Consider the following 21,663-nt stretch of genomic DNA (forward strand, 5'->3'; position numbering starts at 1 on the left):
CAAAAAACAACCTATGTGGGTTCCTTTAGAAAAAGGCCCACAGGTATGAGAGTTGATTTCTTCTTTTTCATTCCCCCTACTTCCTGTCCTAACCCTAACATCTTCCATTTGGGATTACGGGTATGCCATGAGACATGAAATATTTTCCAATTTACTAGAATCGTCTGACACTCAAAATTTACCTGCCATTTACCATTTTAGACATTACAAAGTCAGATGACCCAGCAAAGGGATTTTAACACCACATTCTATTTTCCTTTCCTTAGAGCGGGCATTTCATTACCTGTATTTCTCTGAAACTCCAAGAAAAACCTTTCTCTCTGTATACTTCAGAAAACTATAAAAAGGGCAATATGTTCTCTGGTATCCGTTTCACAGACAGAGTGGGAAACACTTAGTAAAAAGAATACATTTTAGTTTTCTGAGTAAGACACTTCTCACCCTTGGCCTAGAAATCCCAGCGCTCTCTGTCGTATTTTGAAGGATAAAATGAATTAGATTTACTGTAATCCCTCTGAGAAACAGTAATTTGCTTCTATTAATTCACTGAGTCAATCAGAGGACACTCATGGAAAAGCACAGAAAAGATTCTTCCACGTTTTGTGTTTCAAAACTAAAATAAAAGCTCAGTGTTTAAACTGGATACTGCGGTCCTTGAAAATGCCTTGCGGTCATCTTATGTTGAATTAGTGGATTACAACCTCACAGTTTGTGCGGCCTTCATGGTTCTCTTGTATTCATCAGACTCAGTGACATTTCCCCCATGACTGCCTGAATTAAGAGAACAGGTGGGTCAGTCCTCTGCTACAAGGATCCCAGATTAGGAGCCGCACTTACCCAAAGATGTTCCTTCCCCCAACAAGAGGACTTGCCGTTCTTGTGTTCTGTGTGTGTAGCGGAGTGGTGAGAGTTGTATGTACTTTTTTTTTTTTTTAAATGAATGGATGCATGAATGAATAAGTAACTTGCTTTCAATTTTTTTTTTTTAAAGATTTTATTTATTTGACAGACAGATCACAAGTAGGCAGAGAGGCAGGCAGAGAGAGAGGAGGAAGCAGGCTCCCCGCTGAGCAGAGAGCCTGAGGCGGGGCTCGATCCCAGGACCCTGAGACCATGACCCAAGCCGAAGGCAGAGGCTTTAACCCACTGAGCCACCCAGGCGCCCCACTTGCTTTCAATTTTCCCCAAAATCTTAGGAAGAAAGAAAGCAGTGAAGGTGTTTAAACGAAATTGCTGGGTGCAAATTCTATCTCCTGGAAAAAGAAAAACGCAACGAACACAACCAAAAGTACGTTGTTGCAAGGGAAGGGAGTGCAGCCACGGGCCCTGGCTCACTCCCCTTACTAGAACCTCCTGGCTGGGAGGCATGAGGGACCGCCTAGAACTCAAGGCAGGCTCTCAAACACCAGGGGGCGCTCTCTGGTTTCACAAGCCCATGGGGTCAGAGCTGCCATAATGTCTCACTAACCGGGAAACAAGAGTCCCCAAACTGGTCAGTCCAAATCCACACTGGCCGCCTTCCCAATCCAATTCCACACAGCAGCCAGAGGGACTGTCCTACAAAGCAAATCTGATCATGTCATGCCCTCTCTGGCCCAACAGCTCCTGGGAGTGGAAACACTTAAAAGCTCAAAGCTGAACAAAAATCAAAATGGCTGCACTAATGCCTCAGCAAAATTTCATTTTAAGATTTTATTCATTTATATGAGAGACAGAGAGAGAGAGAGCACGAGAAGGGAGGGTCAGAGGGAGAAGCAGACTCCCCGCTGAGCAGAGAGCCTGATGCAGGACTCGATCCCAGGAGACCAGGATCATGACCTGAGCCAAAGGCAGTCACTTAACCAACTGAGCCGCCCAGGCGCCCAAAATTTCATTTTCAAGTAACCTTTTCCCTCTCTTCCACAAACCTCCCTCCCTTCTTCCTAGCCTTTTGTTTCAAGAACCTCGTGCCACCTTACAGACATGACAAAGGAGGCCGGTAGATGAACACAATTCCTGTCAAATCTGGCTAGCTCCTGTATTTCCCTAGCAAACCCTGCAGTGCCTTCCTTCGGGAGGGCCTGCAGTTTCTGAAGGCCATAACCTGCCACAGACGCCTCTGCCTGGCAAAGCAATAAAGCTCCGGTTCCTCTTCATCCCAGACTCGTCTCACGAGTTCTATTCTGGCTCCGAAGCAGGAAGGTCGGTTTTCTGCAACAGGAGGACCGCCCCGCGGGGCCTGCAGAATCCCATCAGCTCTCCAGTCAGGCACCACCGCACTCACTGCGCCCAGCACTCAGGGCCGCCTTCTACCTCATCGAACCCGAACCCAACACGATCCCAACAGCCTTGGCTGCGCACCTGCTATTTCCCCGAGTGGGAATCTCTTCCCGCCCCCTTGCCTCCTACCCGGTTTTCAGATCTCAGCTTAAGTACCACTTCCCCACAGAAGAACTCTGTGACCTCCAAGATTAAGTGACACCAAACCTGTTAGAAAACCGTGTAGGGGGGCGCCTGGGTGGCTCAGTGGGTTAAGCCGCTGCCTTCGGCTCAGGTCATGATCTCGGGGTCCTGGGATCGAGTCCCGCATCGGGCTCTCTGCTCAGCAGGGAGCCTGCTTCCTCCTCTCTGCCTGCCTCTCTGTCTGCTTGTGATCTTTCTCTGTCAAATAAATAAATAAAATCTTTAAAAAAAAAAAACAAAAAAAAAACCGTGTAGGGAACTTGCCTAACTTCGGGTTAGGCAAAAGGTGCTTGAAGACGGTAGCAAAAGTAGAATTCATTACAATTTTTTTTTGTTCAAATGGACTTCATCAAAATTAAAAACTTTGTGTGTTTCAAAATAGATAATTAAGAAAATGAAAAACTAAAAACTGCAAGAAAATACTGGCAAATCGTCTATGCAATAATGAACCTGTATCCAAAATATATAAAGAACTCTTTTAACTCAATAAGACAGCCCAGCTAAGAAATGGGCGAGACATTGCCATAGTCATTTGACTGGAGAAGATACAGGAATGGCTCATAAACACATAAAAAGATGCTCTACATCATCGGTCAGTGGAGAAGTCCAAGTCAGAATCACAGGAGAGACCACTGCACCCCCGCCACAATAGCTCTGTTCTGGCAAGGATGGAGGAAAACTGGGGGGGTGGGGGTTTGGAGGGGAGGAGGGCTTGGGGGAGGGTAGAAGGAGAAAACCACTATGGAACACAACTCAGCGGTTGCTTTAAATGTGAAACGGAAACTTATCATACCACTCAGCCATTCCACTCCGAGGACTCAGCCTTCCCAAGAGAAGTGAAAAGCTATATCCGCATGAACACTTGCACGTGAGTGTTTACGGCGATATTATTCCTAACGGCCCCAAACGGAAAACAATCCAGCTGTCTTTCCACTGGGGAACGGATCGGCAAAAAGGTGCTGTTTTCCTATGACGGAATCCGGTTCAGCAACGAAAGGAACCAAGCACTGAGACGAGCTACCACATGCATGAAACGCAGGGACACTCTGCTGAGCGGAGGGACTCAGCACAGAAGGCCCTGCTTCCTGTCGTCATTCCGCGTTAGGGACTGTCCGTGAAGACCACAGAAAGCTGGCGTGTGGCTATCTGGGCTGGGGGCTGGCGCTGACGGCACATGGGCAGAAAGGGATTCTCTTGGGGCTGATGGAAATGTCCTAAAACTGGATGCAGTGATTGATGCGGGGAACACAGGCAGAAGGAAATGTAGACAAAAGTAAGTATCTTTATGACCTGCAGCCCACTGACAAATGTGTGAGGCAGGCGGAGTATGACAGCTTTTTGGAAACTTCCAACTGTCTTAAGGGAAAAACAACCTTTGCTTATCAACATCCAGGCCTCCGGGGACCTGTCAGTCTCCTTGAACAAATGAAAGCCCTCTCGGACACTTCCCTTTGTCTTTTCGTCCCCCAAGGCCACAGCAGATCACCAGCCACCTCTCACAGCCCCAGGGCAGCTCTCTCCGCCCAGCGGTCCTGGCCCCCCCCCTTCAATGACACCGCCTTTTGCACAGAAGTCATGTCAGGAGTTCTTTCTGGGCCGTCGGCTCCAGACCCCACGCTCCCTTCCATCAGGGATGACGACACAGCTCTGTAAATTTATTAAAAATTGATACACTTGAAATGAGCAAATTTTATGATGTATAAATTACCCCTCACCATAGCTGTTAAAAAAACAACAACAACAAGACCTCCTGTGAACGTGTGGCTCCCTGTAGCACTTAAGGTCCCGGCCGGCGTCCTGGGCACTCAGACGGGAAACAGGCCTCTCAAGCACTTTGCTTCTTTTATAAGATGCAGCCTTACATGGTGGAGAGAGAGCACAGGCTCGGGAGTCTGGAAGATAATGTTCAAACACTGCTTCACCACCTCCTTGCTGGGTAGTTTTGAGAAGTTACTTAAAATCTCTTAAATTCAATACAATAGGGACACGCTACTAGGGTTGCTGTGAGGACTAACAACGATGTGGCTACGACATGGCTTCCGTCCCCTTCATTCCCCTGAAGACACTCTTCTCAAGGTCATTGAGAGTTTACATGTTTGTTGCCAGTTCCTTGGGACATAGATGAGTCCCCACATTTCTGTGAAGATGACAAAGCTCGGGACTCTCTCTAATGCCTAATTATTCCCAACTCTCTCAATTTTGCTTCCAAAATATCTCCTGAGTCCATTTTTATCTCTATCACTATGGCCTCCATCCAGAGTCCCATTCCCTATGGCACCTTCTACCCGACCTCTCCCCCATCTGTTCTCCACACAGCGAATGAGAAACCAACAGTCCCTTTCCCACACAGCCAACTAGAGTGATCTGTCCGAGTTAACAAATCAATGTTACCCCCTCCCATACACTACTTAAAATCTTTTATTGCCTTCCATTTATTTAAAAAAAAAAAAAAAAAAAAAAAAAAAGGAAACTGCGGGCCCCAAATGGTGTCATTTAGATTGAGTTTCCAAACAGGAGCTTCATACCCAATCTAACTGCAGTTTCAACCTCCCCCAGAAATGCGGCCTTAGCTGGTCGCTCAAGCATTTTCTGGTCAGCACCAGTGAAGTCATCTGTTAAGTGAGCCCTCTCCATCCGCCAAGGAAAGATGATGTTCTCTGTGTAAGATCTCCTGCCCTTTTCCCTGAAGAGGAAAGTGACCTTGCTGGAACAATCCTTCCTTTTCTTTTGCTAATAACTTCGGTGCCCTCTTGTAAAAACCTTCCAATTTCTCCAACTCCTGAGTTCCTCCCCCAGAGGCCCAACTCCTGAATCGCTTAACAACATCAGACTTGGTGAATTTTAGTTCTGTGACAACAGGTAGACCTACTCATTGGTAGACCGCCTGGCATACAGTGGGCAAGCAACAACGAACCATGCTCCCTTCTGTTGAGGTTTACAAAATGAAAGTACGGCTCCCCCAAAGTCTTCCAGGCTCCTTGCCCAACCACCCCAAGATGACGTGGAGGCTCCCCTCTGTTCCAACTACGCCCAGCTGTGCTCTTAATAAAGCGACTACCTCACTGTATTTTTCTATCTCTTCCTGCTAACGGCAGCCGCTTGAAAGTAATAATCTTTTCCACTTTGCATTCCTAACACTTAACGAAGGCAAACACAAATCTTTGTTGAATCGACAAATGCTTATGGCAAAAAATTCATTTTAAAGACCTCGGGTAGGTCATACCAGTATGCAAATGGGCCAGGTTTCACGTTAAGGTTTTAAATAGACAGTTAGTTAGAAACAGAAAGCCAAACCACCTATGTCATCTTCCAAGACCCTGCTTTTACTTTCCATCAAATACACCTACAACACATATATAATCCAAAACTGAATAATTAAACCCTTAATTTAAAAAAATCTGAAAATAAAACCTACCTGGCTATACTGTGCCCACGGGTTCATCAAACCACACATTTTAGCATTGTGATCTACTCAGGCCTAGAGACGGACTGAATTAATTCCTTAATTACTAAACTTAAATTTTTGAAATAAACTAAAAATCTGAAATTGATACAAAAGGAGCTAAACAAAGTAACCCCCCCACACACACACACTCACACCAGAAGATTCTCCCACGAAACAGACTTCATCATTTCAAATAAGACCCAATGAACAATCTAGATTTAAATCACTGGTCTGCCAAAAATGGATTCTAGTCAAAGAGGTATCGTGATGTGCAGGCTGCTCTCTTCGGGCAGTTCGGGGGTTTTTATGTGACGTACCGCACACACTGGTAGCCAAAACGCCCCTTCCCCCCAGGGCCTCCCCATCCTGCTGGCATTATACACGAGCCGCTCGGCAGCTCTGCAGCAGGACCAGAAGCCCACAGACCAGAAGGCCGCAGCGCTGCTGAGACCACACGTTTAACATAATCCTGCAAAACTTGCTGAACTGACTACAACAGCCACGCGAGTCCTCTGCCACTTCAAGTGCGCACGCCCACTTGGGGCTGCTTTTCCCCTCCTGCAACCTTCAGAAGGCTGCCCTAGTCCCGGCCCGATGACTCGGTTTTGTTTCCATCCTGTACTCGCCCAGGAAGACTCCATGGAACGCTGAGGTCAGGATAAAATCACGTCAGTGGAAACAAACTAAACTAAAAGGCATCCGTTTAAAAATTCAGTTCAACCTACGTCTGGCACCAGAGGCTCACCCCGCGAAGCCGGACAAGCGATGTTACGACCTGTCGGTTCTGCAAACACAAGCATGTGCCGGGCCGCACGTCACAGTGGAACCCATGACCGCAACCCCGAGCCACAAGCGCGATTCGACCGGAATTTTTATGGGATGTGCAGGGCCTGCTTTCAGAAAGCTGTCAGAGAAACGGCAGGAAGGGCTCTGCTCCTGAGCCTCAGCTCAGGGCCCGAGGGAACAGGAGGAGGAGAAGGAACAGGAAGGCGGAAAGCACTGTCATTCTGCAGCCTGTGTGTGAGGACGGTGAGCGGACGCCGCGCGCTGCGCCCTGGCTTGATGCCCGCCAACGTCTGACTTTCTGAGCCAGGCCCAGAAGCCCCACCTTCCAGGCCAGGGTCTTCCCTGGCTCATCGAAAGTTAAATTCTTTTTCTCTTCTTGCAGACCCGAGACCTGCCAGCTCTGCTTGTAAACACTTTACTTTCTTCTTTTCTTTTTTATTACTCAGAAAAGCTTCATTTTTTAAATTTATGTTTCTGACTCTCCGCTGGCGCCGACAACCCTTTCTCAGCAATTCCCTGCCCCGTAACGCAGGCGGGCCTGACCCTGTCACAGGCACAGGTGGCCCACATGGAGCAGGTGTCCTCGGAAGAACCTCAGGCTGGTGGCACAAGGCCTGCGAGGCTGGCGGAGGCCGGGCCACGTGCCCCGTCTGGGGGTGTCCCAGCCTTCTCGGCAGGAAGCGGGCCGCGCTATGAGCAGAGGCCCGGGGCCACGCAGATCGGCCCTAGGCAGCCCCTGCAGGCCGGCCTCAGTCGGCAGAGCCTCTGGACCCCATCCCAAGAACAACACTTTCCTCGGTGAAGTCACGGCTTTGTTCTTTCAGGAGAGCTTTCAGTAAGCCAACGACACTCGTGCCTTTTTGTAGATTTCCATGCTAAGGAGGTCAAAGTTTCTGATTGGAGCGTGAACTAGGGCAGTCTGCTGACTGCATGCCAGACGATACTGAAGGGGAGCGGAAAATGCCACCCCGAAATGTGCCACTTTGGGATGTGGGTTGTTTTGAGCTGAAGGCCATCAAGACCCAGTAGACTCAGGAAAAACTCTGACTTGTTCCTTCCCTAAGAGAATTTAGATGGGGTGGGGGGGGGTCTGGCCTAGGTAAGAGCTATCACCAGAGGTAATTTGTTTTTCACTTGAAAGATCCACCTGCATCTGGTTACTAAGCATCTGTCCTCCTTTCATCTTCCTGGGACTCCTCCTGCCCTGTGCGGCCCCAGGCCCCTTTCCCACTCCTTAGCTCAGGACTGCACCTGAGCCTCAGCTCAGGCTGCCTATCTCATATTTTTATGGGGCTCCCATATTTACAAGATCACGTTTGTTCTTCTCCTGTAATCTGTCTTATGTCACATTACTAGATCGGCCAAAGAAGCCGGAAGGGAGGAAAGGCGAAGTTTCCACCAGTGTAAGATGAAAAATAAAGAGCAATTCAAAACCACACATTTAGTAAGATAGAAACGACTAAACGAGGTCTTGCAGAAATACCGCACAGGGCTACCATGTGATTCACCCAATCTAAGAAAACTAACGTTACAATCCCTTTCCATCTAAGGGTATTAAGGACTTACATTACTTTAGGTGTAATAATGGCACGGTGGGTATATTTAAAAATCTTGTTGTTGAGCAGTACACACTGAACTCCTTATAGAGGATGTGATATTTCATGGGATTTGCCTTTAAAAACGGAGTGATACTTCTCTCGAGCAGAAAGGAAGTGTCATCAAGTTTCCAACATTACTCAGTACAACCTTAAAAGAAGAGCGAGAGGGCTCTGATCTGAACAGAATGCTTTCCACCATGCTATGATACGTACGAATTTTTCTGAACAGAGAACTGAAGACAGATTTATTGTATAAACATAATCACAATTTTCTGCTACATGTTATCTGAATACAATGCACATCATATTGCCAGGCCAGCACAATGGTCTGATTCCAGAAAACAGCAATGCTTCTGCTGTTGGTTCTACACAGACCAAATTGCCATTTAAAGGCATATCTTCTTCTGGTTTACATGGAGACTTTTTTTTTAAAGATTTTATTTATTTATTTGACAGAGAGAGATCACAAGTAGGCAGAGAGGCAGGCAGAGGGAGAAGCAGGCTCCCCGCTGAGCAGAGAGCCCAATGCGGAGCTCGATCCCAGGACCCTGAGATCATGACCTGAACCGAAGGCAGAGGCTTTAATCCACTGAGCCACCCAGGTGCCCCTCATGGAGACTTTAAAAAAAAAAACTTTCTTGTGCTGTTCCAGTGTTAAATTTAAATAAAGGTACACGAACACTGAAAAGAAATTTAAAAAAATAGTAAAATAAAATAAAGGTACACAGTAATATAAACCTTCTTACCATGGTTCTGGAAAAACGAAACACACGTGTTCTTCAGAGTATACTACAATACAGACTCCTCCAAGGGCACTCAGAGAAGAGACTGCCCAGGAAGCAAATGAAGAAGGAAGGAGAGACAGAAAAACCCACTCATCCCCTCCATGTTTGCCACGATCTCCACAATCACACGGGCAGGAGACCACATGTCGCTTTAGTGTCATGGTCCTATTACCTATTAACTGGCGTTCTGGTAATCGGTCTCACACAGGCACAAAGAACAGAATCGGCAAAATTGGCCGCAAAAATGCCACTGCTAACAACGTGCCCCGGAAGGAAGGAGAGGGAGAAGTCGCCACCAGCGCTGTGGGTGCTGTTGGCAAAGGAGCTTTCGGAGGGCTTCAGTTTTCTTTTTGCACTTTAGTATAGATCGAGGAGAAAAAACGCTTCTCAAAACACTGTCTGGCTCAAGATACACTCAGCAGGTGGGCACACCTCAAAGCCTTCAGCACGGAAAGCATTTCTGGCGACCCCATTTTGTTAGGCAAGCCCTGTAGGAGGCAGGCTTTGTGCTTCCTAGGAGAGTAGTTTTAAAAACAAACAAACAAAAAATGGCTCTCAAGTCCTGTACAGAGCAAATAACTTGGGAACGTACCCCGGAAGCTTCAAACAAGTCCCTTGAACTTGGCCGCGTAACTAACACATGCGCAGGAGGCTTGCTTCACCGCACCTCTGCCCTCATGCTCCAAATTCTACCCCGTCCTCCCCGGCAGACACAAATCGGGGGTTTGCCCCCCTCTCTTCCTTTCCGGACACTGAGAAGATCGTGTGCTCGCTTTCTCCCACCACTTTCTCTATTGAACGCCTCCCGTTTCCACTAATTTTAACACTCCTGCTTGGGAGATCCTTCGCTGAGCCCAGACTTTGGTCACTCCTCCGCGTGGACACAACATGTGCAGAAGTCAAATCAGCAGCGGCACCGGACCGAGGCGGACCCAACCTGCTGTGTGCCCGCCTTGCTGGACGCTTCTCTCTGCAGCTACGCCACAGGCAGCCTGTCTACCTCCTGCCTGCTTTCCTGGCCCGCATCCACTGGGCAAAACATCTCGGGATCTTCTGAAACAGGCCAACCTGGAACCAAAAGCCAACCACTCTGTCCTGTTTGCATGCACGGCTCCCCCCGCCCCACCCCGGGCCGGGTTCAGCCACCTGCCGTATTTACTCACAGACAGGCCGGGATGCTGTGCTTAAGGAGCTCCCAGTCTCCTGCAGAAAACCACAGTTCAATATAGATTAGATGAGGGGCAACTAGGGGAGCCACGGGAGCAGAAAGGGTGCCACCGAAGGGCACCTACCTAACCTGCTTTCAAGGAGGCCTTCCTAGAGGAGGTGGCAACTGAGCAGCCCTGAGAAATGAAGGGGTAACAGCCAGATGAGGAACGAGGGGGAAGAGAAGGATCCGGGGAGAAGAGCCTGACCAAAGGCTGAAGCAGGTGATGAAGTGTTTCTGGACTGTGATGAGCACAGAGGCCACGTGAAGAAGCCAGAAGGCGAGCACAGCTTTCAAGAAGAATTTCATCCTCCACGTTAAAGAGCTGTGTTCCTGGGCCTCAGGTTTTTTTAACACGTTGTAGGCAAGCTCAGTTGGGGCTGGGACGGTGTTAAGGTTACATGTTTACTTTCGCAATTAGTTTCTACTCGTGTCAAGGGACACTAATTTCCCACTTACAACAATAACTGTACCTTTAAAACACAACTTCCCAATGATGTAAAGAAAATCAGTGAACAACAGTATGGACCGTGCACGGGCAGGGCAAAGGCTGCATCAGTGACGCTCATGTGACTGACGTGTGGGAGACACGGCTGCGGGGATCAGGGAGCCCCCACGGCTTGGCGACAGGGGCGGACGTGAAGGGTAAGGTGAGGGGCTCCAGCAATGTCTGGAGGACAGAGCTGAAAGGCGTCCCCGCCAGAAAGCAAGGAGAGAAGATGCTGTCACAGTTGTCCACTCAGCCCGTGACCATGGGGTCAGAGCCATGCCCGGCACTGTTTGCAGACACTCGAACAGAGAAAAGCCAGATAAACGTACGTCAGGTGGCACTTTGACCAAAACAATAACGATAACAACAATAATAATATGTCCTAAATAAAGCCAGGTAAAGGGAGAGAGAGAGGGCTGCGCGATTTAAGGGGAGGAGACCCTTGAGGAGGCAGCAAGAAGCAAGGGCCGGGGCCTGCCTGGAGGCCGGGAGGCCGGAGGGGAGGAGTGCGAAGAGAAGGGGAGGAGAGGTCAGAGAGGGAGCCAGGCGCTGCGTGGGGAGGGCCTCGCCAACCCAGAGAAGGGCTCAGACGGTACTGTCAGGGTGACAGGAAGCCAGGAGTGAGTCTTGGGCAAGGGGAGGTGACCCCCCGGTGGCTGGAAGGTGGGAGTGGAAGCGGGGGGGGGGGGGGTGCGGGAGCCCTGGACTCGATGCTGCGGCGGAGGCAGGGAGAGGGGTCAGGTGCCGGGTCTAGAGCAGAGGCAGAGCGGACTAGACTGGTGGGAACCGGGTGTGAGGTGCGACAGCGAGGGAAGAATCCAGCAGCATTTTCTGGCGTGTCTGGCCTAGGTCCTGGGACGGACGGCAGTCCGGTTTCCTGACAACGCGGGAGACTGAGGGAGACGGGAGGCTGCACTGCTGCCGGTGAGATGCCTGTGAGCCCAGCTCTGGGGTTCCCCTGGTCCGGAGCTGCAGGTACCTGTGGAGAACTCAGCGGGAGGCCAGGACAGGAGCTGTTAAACTCGGGGGGTCATTAGCATCAGATGGCATTTCAAACAGGAGACAAGAGAAAGGTCCAAGGATGGAGCTCAGGGGCACCTCACCATCCTTCAGGGTCTGAGCACAAAGGACGCTGAGGCCAGGGAGACAGAACGAGACAGCAAACGAGGAGAAAACGAGAATATCCCTGGGAATGACGCAGCAGGAGGTAAAATCTAACGATTGCAGGAAGCGGGGAGACACCTGCCCAAGTCCTGAAGGAGCACAGAGCAGACAGGGGGACAGGGTGGCTCTGGAAGCCGGGACAGTCCCCAGGCGGCGGGGGATCAGACAGACCGCAAGCAGACACAGGCAGCCGGAGCATCGGGGACGGAACGCCCGCAAGTCCCCTTCTGACGGCTTCTATCTCCCGAGTGACGTCAGAAGCAACACATCAGGAAGAAGAGGAGAGACGGGAGTAGCGGTCTGGGGGAAGGGAAGGATGGGGGGTCTGAGCTCGAGGCGGCCTCGGGGAAAGGTGGTGGGTTTGGTTTCTCCCCAGCTCCATTCAGCTGCTCACGTCGAGGCACCCCACAGGCAGAGTTCAATCCAACCAATTAAGATCTGCCAGCCAACAGCAGAGGCAGAGAACAGCACAGGGTAATTCCCTAGGACTAGAAAAAGTAACGAGCTAAATGGCAAAAAACCAAGGTCTCCCTTCATGCCGTGTATCCAAATTAAGTTCCAGGTCAACTAGTAAAATCAGCAAATAAAAATTAGCTAGATAGAAACTAAAAAAAAATTAAAAAAAAAAACTAGAAATAATTACAATTTAAAATTTACAATTACAATTTAAAATTAGGACTGGGAGAAAACTTTTTAGGCATAAATGCAATGGAGAACATAATTTTAAAGCATTCATCTGAATACATCAAAACGTGAAACCTCTGTGTGTAATTAATAAGTAAACAAGTTAAAGGGCAAATAACCAGCTGGGAAAGATAATCTGGTACAAACAGGACAGCAATGTGAGGCCCTTACTGTTCACATCAGTAAGTCCATGGGAACCTCACAGGAAAGTGGCCAGAGCATGAATGGGACAGCTCACAGTGCAAGGCCAATAAATCAAATTTCATCTCATCACTGCACCTCAATAATCACATGTTGCTTTTATTGTATTAAAAAAAAAATTCTCACGTGCGGGTACGTGAGGCAGTCCAGGCACACTGTTAATGAAGGTGTGAATTAGAATAACCCTTCTGAAAAGCTAAAGGTCAACAGGCACCAAGAAATGAAAAAAATACGTGACCCTAAGACTATATGCACGCATAGCAGTGCTGATTACAGCATAAAATTGGCAACTACCTATATTTCCAACAGGGAAAACAGTATTTTTAAAGAATTCATTATAATGACATGAGGCAATACTGATGATGTTGAACAAGGAACAGAACTGTTTAGATGCTATCTCAACTTATATACGGATATATCTATGTACACGTATACATGTGTGTACACAGTCCCTAATTTAAGATGGTTTGACTCACAATTTTTCAACTTTATGATGGTGCAAAAGTGATATGCATTCAGTAAAAGCCTATACTTTGAGTTCTGAATGTGACTTTTCCCAGGCTACGGATATATGAAACAGGCATTTTATGCTCAATGCCTCTGCCCAATGGTAGGCTAATGTAAGAGCTTTGAGCATGATTAAGCCAGCTAGACTAAGCTACGATGACCAACAGGATAGGAATATTAATGCATTTTTAACTTGCAATGATTGGGTTTATCAGGACATAACCACAATCACAAGTCAAGAACGGGGTGTGCAGGGGTGTGTGTGTGTGTATGCCAAAACTTTTGAGACTGCTTCTGACTGGTGATTCAATAATTTTCTTGGTGTTTTTTGGTAAGTTGTCCACAATAGAGACATTTTGTTTTTAGAGTCAGGTAAAAAAAATAAAAATATGGGGGCACTTTTCCACTAAAAAAGATGTGAGCATTGTGGTTTAACTGACCTGACAGGTGAAAAAGTAAATGCTATGTCACTTAGTCACCATTTCTGGAAGATGGCAGTTTCACATCATTTTCCTAAGGAGTACGGGTACTGAACACCACCGTGTGCCCAGAAAAGGGTGACCAGGAGATCAAAGCATCTCCAACCAGGTACTGTGGGTAAAAAGGGGAGAGAATTAAGACTCCAAAACTCAGGAAAGTCCACGGAGAATAAGGATGTTCAACCCACTCTACACAGACATCCTCAGAACTGCCCAAAAAAGGGATTCTATACAGGATAGGATGCTGGATTCCAGGACAGGAAAGGGTTTTTTCTAAGACAGGATTCCAAAAGTAGAGAAAGGGGAATTCCTTTAAACTTTCAGGTAGAAATCAGTATCTGAAAGAAAAAGACTGTATTTTAAGAAGAGTTCAATTTTTCACATCAGATGCAGCGATGGTGTGAGGAAGGGTTTGGGAGGCTCTCTCCTGTTTTCAGCCGCAATCCACACCCCAAATTCAGAGAGATCTTTCCAGGGTTCTGTAGCATCTAACTGCTTGCCCTCCCCCTGACCCCGTGCCATTCTTACACTGGGTTTCTGTTTGCGTTTGTCCTTAAACCACCTGGCATAAACTACGGAGAGAGCCCAGATGTCCATCGACTGAAGAATGGATAAAGAAGATGTGGTGTATAACACAATGGAATATTACTCAGCCAACAAAAGAATGAAATCTTGCCATTTGCAACAATGTGGATGGAGCTAGAGAGTATCCGGCTAAGTGAAGTCAGTCAGTCTGAGAAGGCCAAATACCATGTGATCTCACACATGTGTGGAATTTAAGAAGGAAAACAGATGAACATAGTTGGGGAGGGGGGAAGAGAGAGGGAAATAAACCACCAGAGACTCTTAACGATGGAGAACAAACTGAGGGTTGATGGAAGGAGGTGTGTGGGTGGGAAATGTGTTAGATGGGTGCCTGGGTGCCGTGCACGAAGGAGGGCACTCGTTGTGGGGAGCACTGGGTGTCGTACGTAAGTGACGAATCACTGAATTCTACTCCAGAAACCAATACTGCACTATATGCTAACTAAGCAAAATTTAAATAAGGAAGGAAGGGAGTAAAAAAAAAAAAGAAAAGTCAGGCAAGCAACTCAGCAAGACCAGGCAACAGCTAAAATGAAGTTAAAGATGAAATCTCAATAAGCACTGAGCTATGAAAGTGTGTGAATTTAAGCTGATCCAGAACAGAAATAGAGCAGGGCATACAGTAAATAGCTATTAACATAATACATAAAGGAAAACACTACAGGAACAGAAAATTAGTCTATTTTTGCTGTCTGCTTTTCCTCACTTCCCATGAATCACTGTCGTGGAGGGAGAGAGAAACTCAAGTTTCCAGGGCAGACATTCCTGGGTTTAAATCCTTGTTGAGATGCTCATGGTCAGGTGACTGCTTCTGAGTCTCAATCTTCTCACCTTATGGATTAGTAACTATCATCCCAACTGAGCTACTGTGATACTATGACAGGACGGCATACTATAGATACTTGTTTCCTTCTCTTTATTATAATTTTAATAGAAATAACAGGATTATACTCCGCTAGCTTTCATGGTACACTGGTATTCTGTACCACATCAATGTTACTAAATTAAAACAGAACAAACCTGTCAAGTTTGTATATTCAAATACTATTTATTTTTTTATTCCATTTTTTAAAAAGATTTTATTTATTTATTTATTTTTCAGAGAGAGAGCGAGCGAGCGAGCGAGCGCACTGGCTCAAGCAGGCAGAGAGGCAGGCAGAGGCGGAGAGAGAAGCAGGCTCCCTGCCAAGCAAGGAGCCCGATGCGGGACTCGGTCCCAGCACCGTGGGATCGTGACCTGAACCAAAGGCAGTGGCTTAACCGACTAAGCTACCCAGACATCCCTTTTATTCCATTTTTTGAAATTACTGAAAGAATTTTCATTAAAACTACCTTTACTTTCGATTAGAACGAAATGTAAACAGAACGAGGAGTGCTCCTCACCTAGTAGGTTTCTGCCTGTTCAGTTGCACCGTATCTACTAGTACGATACTTCCTTCCTAAGTTTTCCAGATGGTAACGAGAGGCCTGGAAGCAGACAGCCTGCCCGGAAGGACCTTATGCTCCTCCTCGTCAGCTTATACTAGTGCTTCCAGCCTTCAGAGCAGCAGAAACGGGAGGTAAAGCCCTTAGCACTAGGCCAGTGTTTCTGTACTTACCTCCTTTATCTTAGGGTGCACACTTTTCTATTCCTCAACTACGGTCAAACTGACCAAATTTCACAGACTTTTATTTATGGAATGGACACAGATCCACATGCAAAGTCAGATGAACATTTAAGGGGAGAGAGAGAGGGCACGCGTGGGGCTCGGAGGACCACTTGACTTCTCCCCTGTCCCAAAGTCTCTAAAAAACACCAGGCAGCTACCAGTCTTCTGAGAAGGTGCCCGAGACAGTTTACGCTACAAGAGCCTACACGTTTTTTCCAGCACAAACCTCCAAAAACCTGACACGAAATCATGCAGCTCTGAATGAAATCTCTTTTTGAGCCTGACAGGTAACATTTTCATAGAACTCTCCTTTTTGTGGTACTGGAATTTACTTTTTTGAAAGGTGTAATTTTTGCTGTCAAGTTTACACTGTGTTCCAGCAGAAAAGGTAATGAAAGAGAACGGCTGTATTCATTCATGACACCGAGCATATGTGATACACAACACCGAGCTGTCCTCATGAGAGCTACAAAACACTATCGCTACAATTACCGGTTACACAGCAGTGGTATATAATCAGGATAAGTAATCACAGAAAGGTAACACTTAAGCATCACAACCTAAACTCAAGGCTCTACTTTTGTGTGGATTAATACCCAAACAAGCTGTTAGAACTCCCATTTCCCTGGAAAACAAAACATCACCTTCGAGAGTCCTAGGTCATGCCACAGTACGGCACCTTCTGATAGGGCATCAGAACAAGGAAATCAACAAGGGTCCTAAAAATAAACTAAGAACCCAAATTAGCAGACAGGATATAAATATTTCTGTGCTACAGGACACAGACAGTCACCTTATTTAAATACTCAGTTACAGGATATAAACCTGGTTTTTAAAAAACAAATATATACTTACACATGTTGACATGTTGGAGAAAAAAAAAGAGCAGATACTCAAGAATCTTGCCAGTATTCATTAACAAGTCAAGATTTTCAGGGAGTAACTTCTTAAATGAATAATATGGAGCTTTAAAATTAAACACTAGATGATGATATGTATATTCGAAGCTTTACTCTTAAAACAACTCTGTTAAGATAGTAATGATTGAGGGAAAGAAAATGCCATTTATTATCAAGTCCTTATAAATACTTGAAAGATAAGCACTAAGGTTCTCACTTCCTCTACTCTTACCAGTTTATTCCTGAACAATTAAATAATGAAGAAGGTGGTAATACCTCACGTTAAAATTTCATTCCACTAATTCTCCAATTTTATACTGAAGTCTTGTGCTACCATTTTGCTTCAGTAGTTCGATCTAAGCTGAAGAAGCCTGAAGGGTTTACTATATACACAAGATGGACAAGGGAGAGAAAAAGAAGGAACTTTCCATTTAACTCAAGTCCGATGTACCTGATTCTTATCTGTGATTTAAAAACAGAGCAATCATGATAGAGTAAGCTGTCGGGACAACATGTACTTCTTCCATTTCTCCCCTGACGGGGCACGATACACTGACACGGCATTAACACCTACAAGGCATAATATGCAGTTTCTAAAAATGCAATAATTATTGAAAATTATTCAGTGTTCTCCAGGGATAAACAGATTTCTTGACAGCAACAAAAAATCCACCGGGTAATTTTAAGGTATAATCTTTTGCAGTAAAGTGCCCAAGTTTAGTATCCTTGCGTGTGTATTTATAACAACGCCACATACAGACATCATGAAAACTGTGGCCTCCAGCCAACAAGTGATACAAGGTGTGTTAAAGTTCTGCAGAATCAGGAAAAGGATACATATATATATATTTTAATCTGTATGAAGCATTATGACATTTTCAAAATCCATCAGGAAAATCGCCATTTTAGGCAAACCCATAGAGTAGCATGGGGTGAATTTTAACTTTCCCCAGTAGGCTAGGGCTCACAAATTTAACTGTATTAACTGACTGCTGGAAAATGAGCACACTAGCAGCAAGGGAAGCCGAATTAGTTTCATGGAGCTGTACCACGAGAACTGAACGGGGTTCCTTATTCTAATAGCTGCCCTGACCTTCCTGGGATCTTATATTTCTCTTTTAATATAAACGCTGCCTCCTAAGAGTGACTGTCTGGTGTAGTTCACCTGATGGAGGATAAGACACAACAGTATAAAACCCAAAGTCCCAGATCTGCATGCAACATTCTTTAATTTATTTGTTTCAGGTATTAGTCTGGTAAGTATTACGTGGTAATATAAAGAAACTAACCAAGCTTTCATTAGCTTGTACTGCCTAAAGAGTCAAATCCAACTGAAATTTAATTTCTGCTTTTTAGTAACCCATCATCTGTATGCCACGCAAACACTGCTATGTACTCAAGCACGGAGGTAAAAACGATAAAGAAAAGCAGCGAAGGAAAAACATAAAATAAAGTTCCACCTACAGGGAGTCCTCTGACTATTTTCGGTGAGTCCTGGAGATGACATGGATGTGAAAAGTGGACAAGGGAACCGGAGCTCAGTGCTGGTCAAGGGCAAGCTCTGTCACCAGGCAGCCCCCCTGATGTGCATCTTCTGAGATGGAGAACAAAGGGAGTGAAGCTGAAGCCCGGAGCAGGTTTTTCCAAAGAGACTGTAGGAAGCCTGTTAGTTTTCTGCTGATGGCTTAAGCAGACATGTGTCGGAATCTACCGCCTCTGTAAAAGCCAAACGCAAGCTCCCGGGGCTCTGGTGTGCAGAGATGGATGCACGGACGGGGGGGGCCGTACCAAGTGCGGCTCAGCCACGGGGGTGGGGCTGAAAATACACTCAGCGCATGTGAGCTGGTCCTGGAGACACAGAGATGTGTTCATGACACGCGAAGAGAGAGAAGCAGCCTCACTCTCGGAAAGCAATAAAATGAAGATGAAGAATATAGTTCATTTCATAACACATTCGGTATCTTGTAAATTTCCCCCACTTCATTTTTAACATCAATTTAGCCTAAAGCTTTCTTCAAATTCAGCAACACTAACCAGTGGCTTAGAGCGTGCTGCGTGTTTTTAGTAAGTATCTTAAATCATCACAATTCCAACAGTTACAAATCACTTGTCCGCGTCTTTCCCCGCTTCAGAACCATATGCTCGGAAGCCCGCTCCCTCCGGTCTCCTCCAAGCCACAGCGCCGCCAGCCCCTCTCCCTCATCTGCTGCGTTTCCCTTTTCATACAGATTCAAGTTTCTCACAAATTAAAAAAAAAAAAATTCCTCCTCTGCACCTTACCCTCCCCTCGACCCTCTCTCTCCTTCCGAGTCTTCGCTGTTGAAAGCATTGTATCGACTTCTCATTTGTTCAGACACTTAGGAACCGCCAGTGTGCCAAGCCCCCAGGGGATGGTGCTGTGCGAGGCAGGTTCCCTCGTGCTCCTCGTGCCCTGAGCTTTCCCCGCACGGTCTCCACTGCCCGCCTCACACGTGAACACCCCATGCTGCTGAAACCATTCCCAGGAACACCACCGATCGGCATCCGACTGCCAGATTAAGCAACCCTTCTCTCTGCCCTCTCCACAGCAGTATGACGCTGCTTCTTGACATTTCCTGGAAAGGTTCCCTGTGGTTTTCAAACCTCACCTCTGGGCTGACTGTCCTCAGCCTCCATGATAAGCAACTACAGTTGATCCTCCAACGACACGGGTTTGAAATGGCACCGATTCACTTATGTGCAAATTTTTTTCAGTAACTACAGGACAGCACTGTAGGTATGTTTTTCTCCTCGTTATGATTTTCTTACTAACATTTTCTTTTCCCTAGCTTACTTTAAGAATTCAGTATATAACACACATACCATGCAAAATATGTGTGAATTGACTGTTTATGCTATTGGTGAGGCTTCTAGTCAACAGTAGGCTACCGTAGTTATGTTTTGGGGGGAGTCGAAAGTTCTATACAGATTTTCAACCATGCAGGGGGCCAGCGCCCGTGTTGTCCAAAGGTCAACTGAAGTTCTCTTCTTCTGTCTGATGAATAGTAGCGCTTCCTAACTTTCTCTCCGTGGTCATTTTTTTGTGGATTCCGCCTGCCCTCTGTGGGCAACTTCATCCAAACCCAAGGCTTCCTTTCCCACCTATATGCTAACTATTCCCAAATATAGTGCAGCTCCTTCTCTGAAGGTCCACATACCCCCTGGACACTTCTACTAGTCATGTCTCATAGACACCTCAATTTAGTATGATCAAGATAGAATTCACCAAGAAGAATAACATATTTAGGGCTAAATTTAACAAAAGTCCAAGACTTATATTTGGAAAATAAAAAACTGCTGAGAAAAATCAAAAAAGAGATGAAGAAATAGGAACACGGTTCTGGTTCATGGATTGGAAGACACAATATTAAGACAGCAATTCTCACCCAACTGATCTATAAATTCAACACAATACCTACCCAAGCCCCAGAATTCTTTTTTAAAGAAACTGACACAGTGATCCTAAAATTTATATGGAATTTCTAAGGACCTAAAATAGCCAAACCAATTTTTTAAAAAAATCAAAGTTGAGGGACTCATCCTTCTCAATTTCAAAACTTTTTTACAAAGCTGCAGTTATCAATACAGTGTGATGCTGGCAAAAAGGAACAAAACTGAGAATCCGGAAATAAACTCTTCTATTTATGGCCACTGATTTCCTGCAAAGGTACCAAAGCAATTCAATGGCGGTGGGTGGGGGTGGGGGGGGGGCGGGGAGACTGTCTACCAAAAAACAGTTCTGGGATAAAAAGATATTGATATGTCTAAAAAAAAAAAAAAAAAGGAACAAAACAACAAAAATAAAAACAACCTAGACTCTTCCATCCCACAAGCAGAAAAAAATAACTCGAAAGGGATCACGGGAGAGGAAATGGATCACAGACCTAAATGCCAGCGCGAAGGATGTACGTGCCGGCAAGGAGGAAAGGAACTAGAGCCCTCACACACGCCTGGTGGGGATGGAAAACGTTGCAGGCACTCTGGAAAAGTCACACAGCTTCTTAACAAGTTCAGTTTAAACGTATCATATGACCCAGAAACTGCAGCCTTAGCTACACACCCAAGGGAGATGCAAACACATGTCCGTACACAGACTGGCACGCGGGAGACTTTACAGCATTTCCCACAACCACCCCCGGCTGGAAGCCGTCCAAATGCCCATCAGCTGGCCTACGCGCGAACGAAACACAATGTATTCATACACGTAACAGCAACTGGTCAATAAAAAAAGCTCAAAAATCTTAAACTAGGTGAAAGAGCGTAGATGCAAAAAGACTACACATTGTCTGGCTGCATTTATGAGATGTCCAGAAAGCGCGAACTGATGGAGACAGACCCTGATGACGGATGGCCTGGGGCCTGGGAGGCCGCCGGGACTCAGGGCAAACCGGCAGAAAGGAACCGCTGTGTGTGATGGAAATACTGCAACACTCGGTTGTGGCGATGGCTGCGCGATTCCAGAATTTAGTAAAATCACTGAAATGGCACTTAAAGATGGAGGAACCTTTTGTACACAAATCAAACCTCAATAAAACTGTCCTCAAAAATCATTTCTCAATCTATTGGATACCAAAAAGTTTTGTGAGGTTATGGGGAACTTGCCTGCAAAATGGTACTTTTACCACCCTCTCCCCCCAAAAAACAGCCAAATTCGCTACCATTCCCTCCCAAATCTGCTTTGGCCACTATCACATTTCTTGGTGCATGAAAAAACCCTTTGCATG

At 46.2% G+C, this 21,663-nt stretch overlaps 1 protein-coding gene across 2 annotated transcripts in view; it reads right to left on the minus strand.

Annotated features, from left to right (window-relative positions):
• The window catches only part of DTNBP1 (dystrobrevin binding protein 1), a 128,652-nt gene that overhangs the window by 30,679 nt on the left and 76,310 nt on the right, over nucleotides 1-21,663 (minus strand). The window lies entirely within an intron of this gene.

Source organism: Mustela erminea, chromosome 4, assembly GCF_009829155.1.
Source record: "Mustela erminea isolate mMusErm1 chromosome 4, mMusErm1.Pri, whole genome shotgun sequence".
Taxonomy (NCBI): Eukaryota; Metazoa; Chordata; class Mammalia; order Carnivora; family Mustelidae; genus Mustela; species Mustela erminea.